This window comes from Pteronotus mesoamericanus, unplaced genomic scaffold, assembly GCF_021234165.1.
Source record: "Pteronotus mesoamericanus isolate MK-2021 breed Mesoamerican mustached bat unplaced genomic scaffold, CSHL_Meso_final contig_58, whole genome shotgun sequence".
NCBI lineage: Eukaryota > Metazoa > Chordata > Mammalia > Chiroptera > Mormoopidae > Pteronotus > Pteronotus mesoamericanus.
The window spans coordinates 3,162,614-3,174,823 of record NW_026555205.1 but is presented as its reverse complement, the minus strand read 5'-3'; the positions used below and the strand labels follow the sequence as shown (position 1 = coordinate 3,174,823).

At 40.4% G+C, this 12,210-nt stretch overlaps 1 protein-coding gene across 3 annotated transcripts in view; it reads right to left on the bottom strand.

Annotated features, from left to right (window-relative positions):
- The window catches only part of AMOT (angiomotin), a 62,938-nt gene extending 51,486 nt beyond the window's left edge, over positions 1–11,452 (bottom strand). For all 3 annotated transcript variants that reach the window (XM_054580354.1, XM_054580352.1, XM_054580355.1), the window contains exons 1-2: positions 11,007–11,452; positions 3,564–3,641 (exon numbers count right to left, since the gene is read on the bottom strand). The gene's annotated coding sequence lies outside the window, so the exon portion shown is untranslated. The remainder of the gene's footprint in view (positions 1–3,563; positions 3,642–11,006) is intronic.
- Positions 11,453–12,210: the final 758 nt, after the last annotated feature.

Below are 12,210 nucleotides of genomic sequence, written 5' to 3'. Positions count from 1 at the left end.
TAGAAGGCTGCAGCAACTTTATGAAACAAGGTTGTTTTTGTAAAACCTTTATTTGCAACTCAGTCTGTGTGCAGAGGTTCGTAAATCAGTGGGTGTTCTAACAAGAAAGACTCCCAGGAGACCATCCAGTGGTCCAACCCTCTCTTTTTATAAATGAAGATGCCAGAGCTTGAAAGCAGCCAGAACGAGGGCCAGAATACAGGTTTTATTACTCCTAGGGGAATAGTCTTTCCACTAAAATACAGGGTCCGGCACAAATAATGCCCCCTTTTTATTACAAAAAATGTTATTACAAAATCATAAGCATGTCATTCTATAACATAACAATATCGCACTCAAGCACACTACATGACATTTTAGATGAAATGTTCAAATTGCGGTCCATCTCATGTGACGTTCACGTACCCTACCAACCACACTCAAGCAAGCCTTACTTCTGCCAGACCCTGTTTAGTCATAGCATATTAGCTTACACACAGAAGATGCTTAATAAATATTTATTAAACTGAACTGATTCTAGTTTTAAAAGACTATGAACCTGGCTTAATGATACTACCAATTTATCAATTCCATTGGGAGTAAAATCATAATGGCAGCAGAGGAAATCCAAATAGGTAAGAGGAATGTGTTTACTAAGTATGGTGGAAGGACCTTACACAGTCTCCCCTCTTTAAACCAAGATATGCAGATAAGTCAGAGAGTAACCAGAACCTCCACTGATAAATGTTTCCAGGCCTCTGATCTAGGTCTTCCTAATACCATAGCAACTTGGTACTTACTCTTACTTAAGTCTAACACTAGCTTAAGAAAAAGCTTTGGGTTAGCCCCATCTCTTTGCTCCTATCTCTACCTCAATCTAGATTAGGTTAGAAATTTATTCTAAGAACCATGGTATGGGCTTGGAATTCCAAATCTTACTGAGAGTCAGTGTCACTTATCTATTTCTGAGATAGCAACTCAAAGGTGTGGGCAATTTGGTCCCAGTTCTACTTTTCTGTATTATAAAGCAATTAACATATTAAAAGCCAACAAAACTTATTAACCCTAAAATGTACATGAGCAGAAAAATACTGGGTAACCAGAAAAATACTATTGCCACCACCCCTCCCCCTCCCTCCACATGCACCCATTCCAAGGGAGGAATAAATAGATCAGGCTATCACATCCCATTTCTTCTTGCCTCAGAAAGAGTATAAGCAGTCCATGAAATCAGATTGAGCATAAACTGAGAAAAGTTTCAGAATATACCTACAAGCTTTCTGCTTTACCAATATCCTATCTTCAATGGCATACTACCCACTTTTATTTTTACCTTATTTTATAAGTAATACAAGTACAATAGGCAAATATTTATAACAAAGAAAAATCACTTATAACCCTAACAACTCAACCCAAACATTATTAACATTATAGAATATTTCCTTTAGCTTTTTTTCCTTTGTGTATTTGTGTTTTTGCAAAGCAATGAAATATGAAGATACACATAATTTTGGATCCTACATTTCACTTTATTATAAGCACTTTCTCCATGTTGTGGCATGGACTCCATAACATACATTGCAATGACTGTGTAATAGTCCATTAAATGAGTGTATCAAGATTTACCTACCTATTTTCCAATTATTCAGACATTTAAATTGCTTTTAATTTTATTCTAGTCTAAATAATGTTACAAAAACATCTTTGTGATTTAGTCTTTTTCAATATTTTGGATTGTTTCCTAATGATAAAATCCCAAAAGTAAAACTAATTGGTCAAGGAGCATGAATGTTTTTTAGACAATCTACTAAAAAAGTAAAACTAGCATAATATCACAGCCCCGTGAAATCTCTCCTTAACTTAATTAAAAGTTATTCTGCTCCCATTTTCCCACCAGAGCAAAGAATGACTCCTGAGAAGGAAAGAAGCCAAGAGAAGCAGTGTAGTAGCCCAATGGCTTTCAAAATGGCAGGGTGGAATGTGGGCTCCCTTGTGAATCCAGCTCACATGCACTTGTCCCAAATTGCCACCCAGCCAAGAAGCTAATTAGTAAAAGCATCGGTGGGTGAGAACAGGTTCATGGCCTGTCATGGCTTATATCATGTTTCATTTTTGCCCTTGGAATGATCTGAGAGTTAGCTTTAAAACATTCATTCAGTTCTATTGACCCAACCTGCTAAATTCTCAGAATTAAAATGGTTAGTTTTCAGATACTAATATTCAATATATTTTAAAGGATAATGTGCTATACAGAACTAAAAGTACATATCCAATGAGTCTGTGTACCTCTGTTTTCAGCCACAGTTAAGGTGGCACATTTAAGGTCAGCCCTGTTTAATATTATAAGACTAAGTGGCACCTGTCTTAAATGGTAGATGTCTTATAGACAGATGTTTATTTGCAGACTCAACCATAAAAGTTATCTAGTACTAAGGTAGGGAAGGAAACAGGCCAGAGATGCCCTTAGCAAGAGTAGACACAACGGGCATTTCTTTCCTAGGCTGCTTAGTGAGAATTATCAGAATAGGATAGTGCTTTCCACCTTCTCTTAAATGTTCTTCCCTAGTCCTTCTCAATCTTCTCCTTGCCCCTAACTCCACTCAATATGGAAAACTAATTCTCTCTCCTCAGTGTGTCTATTGGACTTTGTACACATCTCTATTAGAGCACTTATCATACCTTATTTTCCACAAACATTTATCAAGCACTTAACTATAGCCAGACACTGTACAGGTCCTATAGTGGATTAAAAAAGGAGAAATAAAACAGAGTTCAGTCCCTAAGGGGCCCCCAGTCAAGCACTGGGGCAGGATCCAACAGGAAACCCGAGGTATGAGCAGACTGCTCTGGCAACACAGTGGACCCTGCAAAAACTCTGAGCCACCTAAACAAAGCCTCACAAAGGAAAAGACCTATGAGCTGAGTAAGAGACAAGAAATCTGATGACCAACCTGATGTTGGAGAAGTTGGAAAGGGAGACATCAAAGATAGGTTGAGATGTATTTTGGGAATAATTGGCATATGAATAATAGCTAAGGTCAAAGAGTGGGCTGGGCCACATAGAGCAGGAGGAGAATGGAACCAAAGATGAAACTAGGCTGGGCCCCTGGAAAATAATTTAGCATGTGTTAGGTACCTTGCAAATGTAAGAGTGAGAGGGAAATTCCTTTATTTACCCATGGCTCGCTTCCACCCCACACTGCTTCCCTCCCACACTGCTTCCCCTTATACCTTCTATCTAGAGCTTGGGATACATTACTCCAGGAATGAAAGTCCCCAGTTGGAATGCAGAAAGGCAGAAGAATTCTTGTACTTTAAACTTCTAAGTACCCAGGCAGAAATCACTGTAATAGATTGAGCTGGAAATGGAACTTGCTACACTACAAGATCTTAGAGGGCATAGGATGAGTGCAAGCTTTTACTTTGTGTCATTCCTAACCCCCAAAACATTAATTGGTACATAAAATATGCTTAATAATTGCATTCTGAGTAAATAACAACTTCCCAAAGACTTTGCCAGAGTTGACAGAAAGAGAAGAAAAGGAATGAAAGGTGTAGAATAGCAATAACAAAAATATTATTACCTTCAGTTTCCTAGTCTTTCTTCTAAGAAGACAAAATCTGTTTTACTTCTGTTATCTTATATGTCCTTCTCAGCAGCTCTGTGAGGAAATAAAGGCAGATGTGATTAATTCCATTTTACAACTGCAGAAGCTTAAGTCCAGGGTAGATAGCTAATGATAACTAATTTGACCAAGGTTTCTCTGTGGCTCACTGGTTGGGTCAGGATAAGAATCCAGGTCTTGTGACTTCCTGCCCTGTGCTGGGTTATTAGACACAAACCTCTACTGAACTGACTCTCCATTTTTTAAGAGGACAGTTCACCAGAGAAATGATTAGGAAAGCAAATTCCCTCGGGGCTCCAACAGTACCATGAGCAAGCTGGTGCACTGCACCTAGAAGAAAATATCTAAGACATTTCCCCTTACCAACACTGGCACAGCTAAATATAATTTGCAGTGGTGCTCTTCTAACATAATTGGGAGCTCCCTGTTTTGCTGTACCCCATCTGCCTTCAGTCTGCTTTTTGTGTTTGAGTGGGGCTCAGGTGCTGACTACAGGTGTGGCATCCAGCAGGTGCAGGGACAGGAGCCAGCATTTCATATCTTCATACCAAAGAGCCTGAGTCACTCCCCAAAGTCAGCCCTTCCCCCTCCCCCTGACTTGCAAGCCCCAAGAACCTGTCTTGACTGAGTTGCCATTGCAAACAAAACTAAATCTAGACCCTGCCTTCCCAGGAAACCCAGCCAACTTGCCCACTCTCCAAAACTCTAGTGCAGACATGTGCTACAGGTATAACATCAGGGAATAAATGTATAAAATGACTGACCCCTACTATTTTGGGGGAAAATGAGCATCACAGCATATCCACATTACACATTTAGCTAACTGAGCACTTTATTTCAAATGGCCCTGAAACCTCAGGAGCAAACATTCATTCTCTTTAAAAAGGTGGAGTACAGGAGAAATAACGAGCTAGGAATCCTGCACTCCAGTTCCCATCATAAACACTCTCCTTCAAGCTGCCAGGGGTGAACTGCTAGTCTAGTCACAAAAGGTACCATGCCAGAAAAGTCATCACATTGTCCTAATGGAAGCCTAACTGAGAGCCCAAGACAGAATGTTCTTGGGGGCAAAAAGGGGTCACCAAAATTTTCTTAGCTCCAAAAATTGTTTGCTTTAAAAAAAAATTTTCCCTCTCTCAAACACACACACACACACAGAGAGAACAAAGACTAACTAGAAGGAAAAAAAAAAGAAACAATTGTTACCTTAATAAAATGGTTTATTGTCATTTGTCATAGTTCTCCAATTCATAAGGAAAACTCAAATTAATAAGCTTTGGTTTACAGCCCATGATCAAGAAAGTAAAATTGGCTACTAAACTAAAATGTAATCACTGTATATAAACAGAGTGAAGCAAAAATCTGAACTGAAAACCTAATGTAATAAAGAGAAAATTAGATTTCTCTTAATTAGGCAATTTAAATAATTTTCCCCACCTGTGATTTTTATCTTAGTTTCCTATCACATGAAAAAAAGTCATTAATTCAATACAAACACATGCCTCTTGAAGACAACCCAAATGATTAAGTAATATACTAATTAGCTTCCCAATAGGGAAGATTTAAATTGAACTATTCTATAACAACCTTCATCAAAGTTTCCAGGGCAACTTCACAAAAGGATGTCAAACCTGGCCCATATTTTTTATGCCCTTAAAAATAATTCTCAATGCACAGAAACACAGAAATCTTATTTCTTTTCAATGCTGTTAACACTCGGGCCACTAAATTTTCTGATGTCAGCAATCCCCTTCCCACAAATATTCCAAGTATGCACAACCGTCATTCTCCTTTCAATTATGTGGTTTCTCTGCTCCTTTACTGATTGAGTCCAGGCCTCTTGGATAATGAGAAGCATGTGCAGGGAAAACGTGCTCTTAAAAAACACATACATCAGTTTCATCTGCATTATGAAGGGAGGGGAGAGCATTTGTCCATATGAAAAGGATCAAAATATAAAGGTTGCTATGGGTTATACAAAGAAAAAAAAAGATCGGCATCAGTGCCTAAAGTTGGGGGGCAGTTATTGTGATCTGAAACAACACCAATAAGAATAAGAGAGAACCCCCCAAACACACTCTTTCCAGCTTGGCCACATTTATATTTAATGCTATCTTAATGTTGCTTTTGGGGGTATTTAAGTCCTGACATACACATGGAAATGAGCCACGAATTGTACAGCAAGCATAAATATTCCATCATTAATAAAAACCAGCTGTGTATAAAACACTACAATGGCTGGGTTTCAGTTACTGGCTATCATCAGTATGTGTCACAAGCAAATATTACTCAAAACTTTCTCCTTTAAAACACACACACACTCACATGCAGATAGACACACAGAAATTTGCTTTACTCTTTTTAATCTTCTGGAAGAGCTTTGAAGAACTGACTAAACTTTATGGCACATTCCAACTAATGTCTTTTTCTAAAGCTATTTTTCATCACCTTGAGAGACATTAGAATCCTTTCTTTTACTAGAAGTTCAACTTACAACATAGAATGAAATGTTTAATTATTTTAATAACCAAGAGGGTCAATAATACCTATAATGGTACAACCAATTATAGTCAATAAGGCAATGAATCAAAGGACACTGTAAGAGAGCAAATCTTATTAAAAGTCAACACCTGCTCAGGATCCAATAATAAGACTGCTCTACCATCATGGCAAACACCTTTTTCCTAGTGACCTCAAAGCTTGTGCTCAATATGAAGCATGCCTAAACACCTCTGTAAGGTATTGATATCCATGCTTCTCATAAGGGTAACTGAAGCTCAGAGCAGCCAATTCATTTATCCTTGGTCACATGGCAAGTCAGAGAGTGCTGGGCAGAGAAACCCGGATCCTAGCTTCAAATAACACAGTCTAATGATATTTCATGAAGTGGGGCAATAGTGAAAGTGACTTTACAAATATGAAGGACAGTAGATGGAGTTAAAAAAAGTAGAGTTTCAAACATTATCTTAGGAGATATTGGCAAATATATCCATCTGCTTTTCCCCATGAACACATATAAAAAGTGTCCCTGCACTATCTTCCTACGGCGATTAAAGAAATTTAATGTAATTTATGATGAGCCACTGGTTTCCAGAAATGAGTCCATCAAAAATTGAAGATCATACATGTAACTGAACTTTCACTATATGGTGAAGGTCTCAAACGAATAATCCATTAAAGTGTATTATCTTGCTACATCTACATGTCTATTTAATTGTCTAAAATACTTAGTTTCCTTGCTACTTTTTTGTGCAATTTAAATGTATTATTTTCAAAGCTATAAAACCTTTGTGCTTTCGTGCTTTTCCTTTCTCACTTGGGAGATTTCATATTCTATGCAAATTTGTACCCTTTTGATGGGACATCATGCTACAATGATTTGAGGATTATTGCTAGTGATTTAGACAAAGCAAACAGTGAACCCTCATTTGCTTTTTGCTTAAAAAGAATGATGGAGGGGTCACAGGAGGTCAAGAAAGTAGAATTAACAGCCTGGCTAGATGCATGAATGAATACTCCTAAATCATAGTCTCTCCTGGCATTCAAGAAACAAACCTATGTGATTCTTCATGTAAATTCAGTCAGGTTTTGACTTCATTCCTTCGCACAAGTTTACTAAGATAAGTCTTATGCGGGCACCTATTTAAAAGCAACACTGGACATTTCTACCACTCTAACTATGTAAAATTCCCTTAAGTTCAGAAACAGGGACTGAAAGGAACTAGAAAAAAAATGAAAACAGGTGATCTGTTAGGATGATGGAATTCTTGTCAAAGTTTTGGGCAGGGTCTGAGCTTTTTAATTAGATATGTTGTTAAAATAAGAGACAGAATGCATTTATATATCTTTACAGGCTTTTAAAAAATATCCAGATGACTACATGATTGTATTTCTAACAACTGTTGCACCACATTCTAGTAGGAATCATTCATATTCACACCAGAAACCCAGGCCTAGGAAGAGATCCATAAACTTCTGAGAGCTGGTTCTCAAAATCACCCTGTCTGACTCTCACAATTCACAGAAGAAAAAACTTGCCAAGAGGGGTAAACTGAGTAGCTTCTTAGATTTAAGTTGCTGTTAATTTACCTGAAGCGATTTTATGTGTCCTTGGGTTATTCAAATTCAATAACAGAAATTAAAATCTTTCACATATATGGTGTAGAGAGTTCCATTCTTACAGTTATCAAAATCTGTGAAATGTGATTTATTTCCAGAAAGTCATACTAGCTCCCTTCTGCAAGTGGTTGTAGGCTAGGACTAAATGTAGCCAGCATTATTACAGGCCAAAATGATTCAGACAATTAATTCCATCCCATGTAACAAAAATCTTTCAAAGGACAACCAATGGCCTCACTTAATTCAAACAAAATCATTACAACAAAATTCTAATGTCTTCCTTTCTTCCAATAAATATGTTTCTGAGAAGGCTCAGTTACAGTGAATTTTTATATATCAAGTAATAGCTCAAAGGCACTAAATAGGAAAGCTAGTTCTTTCAAAGAAACCCATAGCAATTCTTTCATAAAGCAAAAGACCTCCTATTTTCCACTTTTTTAAGCCCAAATTTTGTGTGTTGTGAGTGAACAGGGCAACTTCTCTCCTTTTTCTGATTTAAAAGGGTTCCAAAACCCACCACGAAGCAGAGTAATGCATTATGGACAGTCTGTTTAATTCACTCTTCATTCCTGGGACCAAAATCTAACCTTTGACTTGGGGGTGGGACCCTAGAATTTGGACCAAAGTCTACAGAAGGCAGCAAGCAAGGAACTAAGAAATAAGCAAGACTAGGGACATCATGTCATAGTAAACCACCAACAAAAGTTTCTAGGGACAAGAAACCAATGGAGCACAATTCTAAACAAATTGGTTTAGTCCCAAGCTAATTAACTTGTCAAGCAGATCTTCAAACGCACTGAATTCATGAGGGTAAGAGGTGATATAATAGGAAACTTGGTAACATTTACCAATTTACCATCCTAAAGGCTCCACCATGAACACACATACCTCTTTCCACCCTTTTCAGGGATTTTAAGATGGGCTTAATGGGTGCAAAGGACAATGTCTTCCAGACAGTCCCTAAGAATAGACTTCTCATGCATTCTAAATGCTCAGTCTCCATGGAGGAGGCTATCTGGCCATAAGTATTTCCAAAGAGGGAATATATCCTCTATTCCTCCTCATTGGTAACACCCCCACCAACAAAACAAAAGAACTGCTAACCATCCTGAGAATTTTGGGGGACTTTGTAGTGGGGGAAGAAAAGGAAATCTTAAGGGGGCAGCAGAAGAGTGTGAGAAACTCCTCTTGTCTCCAAATGGGAAAAACACATTAAAAAGCTGGATCAAAGGAAGAAAGGGGGATGGGGGAGCAGGGCTGCTTAATTACAAAGACACCCTTTTAAAGAAGGCACAGGCCTTGGGAGAGATCTTAGGAGAGGTGCAGAAGCAGATGTACCCACTTAGAATTCTGGCACTCAATGGGACCTCAAGGTCATATTATCCATCCCTTGCTTTCTGAATAGATTGTTCTTAAGGCATTCTAGAAAGAGCCTGATTCGTTCTTTACAAAACTTCAGATAAAGCAACTCCACAAAATTCCTTGGCTGTGCATTAGTCTAATAAATCCTATTTCATAAATCAGAAGTGAGACTTCGATTTCCAAATTAGAAAGAGTACTGAATATGATTTTTAAAATTCCCTTCTTAAAACTTTTAAATAGGTAAACAGATCCACAACTTTCACATAAAACTTATTCTACAGACAAGCATGGTCAAAGGTTTACTTCGTATCTTTCAATTTTACAGACCCAGACTTTTCCAAAGAAAGAAGTATCTTAAAATGAAGTATGATGTAGGGCCAGAGACTATCTGTAAATGACATGGCATAAACCCATACAAAATAGCTGGAACCTGAGTTATCATCTGTAAATAGATGCAACTACTCTACAACCACCTGGCTATTAAAATGTCCCAGGCCAGTTATAAAATGTAGTTTGGTCTGGCCAACTTATCCCTCCCAGCTGATCTGAAACGTGATAGCCTTTAAAATTGTCACCCTGTAACATTCCTTCTCTCCCTTCCTGCTTTCCTTTCCCCCACTAAAATCAACCAATGAAATTATTTTAAAATATAAGTCAATAATTTGTTCTCAAATAAGCAATGGGTTGGAGGTATCTTGGTAACAGGTCTTTGAACACCACCATTCTTGTAAGTTTGCCATGTTTGCCCAATTGGAGATAGGTGAAAGATGGGTGAAGATTTATCCCGCAACCAAAATGGCATCTCAAATTATTCTTAGCTACTAAATGAGGGTGCTCAAAGGTCTCACCGAGGTGGCTTCACAAAGGCTGGCTTGAGAAAGGAGTATGCACAAGCCTAGTTCAGTAAGACTTAAATAACCTTAGCCCTCCATTATTGAAGATTATGGTGACTATCTTCCTCTCTGAATGGAAGAGGGTTATATTCAAAAAAGTTTTAAAATGCCTCCCAACTTCCACTCTTTGTGGTGGGGCAGGAGATAGTGGGAGGAAGAGTAACTAAATTAGACACTCCAAGGTGTCAGAAAATTCTTTCTAAAATACATACTAGAGATTAGAAATGCTGTTTCTCACAAACTTTCCCTTTTCTCATTTGATTGTATGTCATCTGTTACTGCAAATTATTACTATATTATTAGTGGTAATTTACCATGGATTGTTCACAGTCTACAGAGACTGTGACTTTCCCTCTCACTGTTCCTTCTCTTCATTTTCATATATGGACAAATCCATGTTGCTGTTGAAGCACCAACATACAGTGACCCAGGCTTGGGGCCCTGAAGACACCTGCACAATCCCACAAAACTAGTCACATATATAAGGCAGATAAGGGAAAACCTCCTCCTCACCAACAGACACACACACCCAAAAAACAGAGTGTGTTATTGTAGATTACTCCCAGACTTTAAGACTTCAAGAATTCATGGCCCCCAGGGGATGGGAGTGTGAGCCCCCACCCCAACCCTAAGCATTTAGGAGAAATGCTTCTAGCAATCTGAGATAAGCACGGACTTTCCTGCTGAGCTAAATGTAGATTTCAAGTTCCCTCTGGTTTTTAATTTCTTTTGTGCTTCACTACCTAGAGACCTACCTTCCTACAAGAACCCCAGCAGGCAAGAAAGTAAAAGTACCATCAAGTTGTGGTACCCATTAGCATCTCCATAGGACTGGAAGAGAGCACCGATTTTTAACCCATTTAACTTGCTGCACATCTCGGAAAACTCACGGCCAGCTGCAAAGAAAGTATAAGACATGGGTATCCCCACACGCATGTAGATCGACTCACGCCGAGAGCATGATCAAGTTCATGCCACTGTGGATCCTGCCCCAGTTCCCCACAAAAATTAACCACGAGTCTCCTACCCCTGAAGGCAACGAAGACAAGGTGACGACTCTCTCGTTCAAGTGGCTTCGTTCCCGGGCCAAAGGCCAGGGATGAGCAGGGGGGAAGCCCCAACTCCCGGCTGCTCCCCTCCTCGCTGCTCTCTCCGGGTTCTCCTTGGTGGCAGTGGACAGGCAGGATACCGGGCCGGAGGGTGGAGCAGCGGATGGTCGGAGGCGAGACAGACTGGAGGGGGAGGGTGGAGGGGGCAGTGAGAACTAAGAAAAGATGAAGCGAAAGAGAGAGGAGATGGAGGAATAAGTCAGGGACTACCAGCTAGGGCAGTCAGAAATCTCCTCGGAAGGAAGGGGCGTGACTGCGATGAAGGCAGCTCCCGGGCGAAGGATGGGAGGTAGGGGAGGGGAACGAATGGGTGGCTTTTCTTCGTGCGGAGAGCGGCTAGAACCGCCCAGGAGCAGGGTGCAAGGGGGGGCGGATGGACTATGGAAGGGGGCGGAGTAGAGGGCGGGGAAAAAAGGGAGGGAGCCAGCCCGGATCCTGGAGCCGGGTGGAGGGTAGGAGGGTAGGAAGAGAGGCGGGGCCAGAGGGCGGGGAAGTCTTAAACAATTGAACCGCGGCGTCCAGCCCCCTCGGCGAAAGCTCGGGGCCCTCGCTCTAATCGTACAAACGTGGCAGAGTTCGGTTACAGTCTACGCAAAGACTGGCTGGAAGGAAGGAAAGGGTTTTGCAAGACTACAATAATAACCTACGGCAACAATGGAGCAGAGTCGCGTGGGAGAGCCAGTACAGCTCTTCACCCTACAGCAGGAAGAAGGAATAATAAAATGGAAATGCTGAAAAGCAGCTTCTCGCAAAGCGCCCTTAAAATAATGCAGAAAGGAACAGCACCCCGCTCTTTCGTTTTCCTTTCCTTCTTGCTTCCTATTAGCAGTAGGCCCCCACCCAGATCGCAGCTCTGCGAGACATCCTCTCTTCTTCCTCCCCTTCCACCTCCCTACTCCCACGTCCCAATCCCCCTCCCGTTGCCTGGCCGCTCTAGCGGCGAGGGTAGCGTGGGCGGAGGTCTGGGGAGCCTCCGCCTCCAAGCCGAGCTGGAGGTCGGACCTGGGTGGAGCGGGCGGATAAGTGTTAGCCCCACCCACCATTTTCTGCAACCGGTTGGTGAATCCTGGCCTAGGATTTGCTTGCAATTGGTCATTTACGCCGTCGATCCAATGCTTTTTT